Source organism: Octopus bimaculoides, chromosome 23, assembly GCF_001194135.2.
Source record: "Octopus bimaculoides isolate UCB-OBI-ISO-001 chromosome 23, ASM119413v2, whole genome shotgun sequence".
NCBI lineage: Eukaryota > Metazoa > Mollusca > Cephalopoda > Octopoda > Octopodidae > Octopus > Octopus bimaculoides.
The window spans coordinates 34,446,815-34,449,852 of NC_069003.1; the positions used below are offsets into that span (position 1 = coordinate 34,446,815).

Consider the following 3,038-nt stretch of genomic DNA (forward strand, 5'->3'; position numbering starts at 1 on the left):
ATACATCTGTTTCAGTAATTTGACTACGGCCATGCTGGAATGCCGCCTTGCATATATATTGAAAATTCCAGAAAAAACATTTCACTAGGTGAATTGTAGTAAAATTATAAAACGAAAGAAAATGTACAGAATGTTTACGTAAAAAAAAAATTTATGAAAAAAAATATTTCCATAGTCAACCGATTTAGCCAATGCTAATCATGACTAAGTAGTTAGTGATAATGATATAGCTATATAGCTATAACATATCACTAATTACCTAGTCTTGATTAGCATATGTGAAACCAGTCCACTATGTAAATATACACATATAGATACGTGTCTAAACAAGAAAGGGTTTGCTGTAAAACCGAATCGTTTCTACTACATACCTATTTAGCGACAGTCAGAGCAAGAAAGTCGACAGTATAGACGCATGTAAGGATTGATGTCACATTCGCCCCTTCTGGCCTAGGTGGCACATTGAGTGTACCCACCAAAGCAAGCTGCAAACGAGTAAGTAAACAGTAATTCTAATAAGGTGTTTCTTACGAAATCACAATAAAGGCATTTAATGAGGGGGGGAAGGAAGAGAGAGAGAGAGAGAGAGAGAGAGAGAGAGAGAGAGAGAGAGAGAGAGAGAGAGAGAGAGAGAGAGAGAGAGAGGGAGAGAGAGAGAGAGAGAGAGAGAGAAAGAGAGAGAGAGAGAGTGTGTAAACAATTAGATGGACCCCATTTACTTGCCTGCTAACATATTTTATAGCCCTTAGAATTTTAAGAGCAGAGTTCAAGAAACTGTGTGTGTGTTTGTGTGTGTGTGTATGTGTGTGTGCGTGTCATTGCTGAAATCGCTCATGCAACTTGTTTGTGTATATATCAGCTTAGTGATATCGCGAAGTATTTTATTCACGGCTCCTTCAATATTATCACCCACCACAGCCTCAATCATCACTACCACAATTATGATGACAATAATGATAATAATAATAATAATAATAATAATAATAATAATAATAATAATAATAATTTCCTTTTTTCTTTCTGTCTCTGTTCCCCCTTTTCTCTATTACATGACTTTGTAAACGAACAATATGGCGCGTTTATTTTACTGGCCTACCAATGTGTACAGTGCGTTTCTCTGCCCTTGGTGAGAGGAGGTCACTCGGCAAGAAATGGAAACAGAATTGAAAGATGATGATAATGAAAACAACAACAACAACAACAACAGCAGCAACAACAATAACAACAACAATAATAATAATAATAATAATAATAATAATCATAATAATAATAATAATAACAATAATAATAATAATAATAGGAAGAAGAAGAAGAACATTAACAATAATAATAATGATAATAACACAACCTACAAGATCCTTACATCCATGTTAACTGACAGAATATACGCTTTCCTTCAACAGGAATCTATCCTTCGACAAGTTCAAAGAGGCTGTAAAAGGAATTGTTATGTGTGCAAAGATCAATTATTCATAGGTAAAATGATTGTAGAGAATTGCCGGAGCTAAAAGAAAGTATGGCATGGATAGACTACAGGAAAGCGTTTGATAGTGTCCCACATAATTGGATACTCAAGGCCCTTGAGATATATAAGATCTCTCCTGTCGTCTCCAAATTCTTAAAAGGTAGCATAGTCAAGTGGAACATGCATCTCCTTTTAAACCATAGTGATGGGATGAGCCAAATTAACAACATCAACATTAAATGAGGTATCTTTCAAGGTGAGTCCCTATCCCCATTAATCTTTTGCATGGCATTAATTCCACTCTCAAACGAACTAAATAACGCCAGGTATGGGTTCAGAGTTTGTAATACTACAATAAACCATTTGTTTTATATGGACGATTTGAAGCTGTTTCCTAGGAATGACGAAGAGCTAGCAGGGCTGTTAACAACTGTTAGAGAGTTCAGCAACGACATTGGGATAGATTTTGGTCTTGATAAGTGTACTAAAGCAACTTTTGTAAGAGGCAAGCTCAGGAAAACAGCTTCCATTAAATTAGATACCGACACTACCACCAAGGAGCCTGACCCACAGGAAGATTACGAATACCTGGGGATAAACGAAGGAGATGGTATGCAACATGCTACTATGAATTAAAATCCCTGGCACTTCCAGTAGTCCAATATAGTTTTAACAGCCAACGCCTGGACAGGAAGACAAAAAAACTACTAACATCTAAGAACATGCACCACACAAAAGCGGACGTTGATCGTCTGTACCTATTTAGAAGTAATAGGGGAAGAGAAATGATGCAGGTAGAAATGTGTTATAGGACCTCCACAATAGCAATGAACAGGTCCTTATCTAGTAGAGAGGGCTGGATGTTGCGGCTTGTGTGCAAGCACGAAAGCAACAAAAAGCTTACATCTATTGTCAAGGAAGCTTGCAATTTCGGAAGGGAACTTAGGATTAACCCTGAATTAGATGAAGAACCTGAAACGACTGTCACCTCTATGTTAGCCCGCATGGGAAATAAAAAAACAGAACCTGAAACGACTGCCACGAAGAAAGCAAAACGGATCAAGCAGACCGTGAAAAAGAACGGGCAGAAATAAACTGAGGAGAAGTGGAGCCAGAATGTCCAGGGTGGGGATAAGTCAATTACGTCGACACGAAAATTCAACTGGTGCTTACTTTAACGACCCCGAAAGGATGAAAGAAAAATGTACCTCGGCAGAATTTGACCTCAAATCGTGAAGACAGACGAAATACCGCTAAAAATTTTGCCCGGCGTGCTAACGGTTCATCGATCGGCCACCCTGTCATCATTCATATCATATTAAATAGACAATGCCTGTATTGTTTAACACCAAATGGATTCCATTTCCCTTTGAGGGTGGGGTGTAGAGATTTTATTGTAAGAACACAATGAATTCAAACGGGATTTTTGCCGTTCAAGTTTTACGCGCGCGCGCGCACACACACGCATACACACACACACACACACACACATATAGCTTGCGAGAAACTCCGAGTAATCTACTCAGCGTTCCCAAATCAACAGCAATCCCAAACGGCCATTTATAAAATTCCC

The 3,038-nt window shown here is 38.2% G+C and overlaps 1 protein-coding gene and 1 long non-coding RNA gene across 2 annotated transcripts in view; both read right to left on the bottom strand.

Annotated features, from left to right (window-relative positions):
- The window catches only part of LOC106871202 (uncharacterized), a 44,745-nt gene that overhangs the window by 13,262 nt on the left and 28,445 nt on the right, over positions 1-3,038 (bottom strand). The gene's annotated exons all lie outside the window — the stretch shown is intronic.
- Positions 369-3,003, bottom strand: LOC128250592 (uncharacterized). The gene is made up of 2 exons (XR_008266619.1): positions 1,353-3,003; positions 369-485 (listed from the first exon to the last, which is right to left on the bottom strand). It is a non-coding gene; the product is annotated as an uncharacterized LOC128250592 (long non-coding RNA).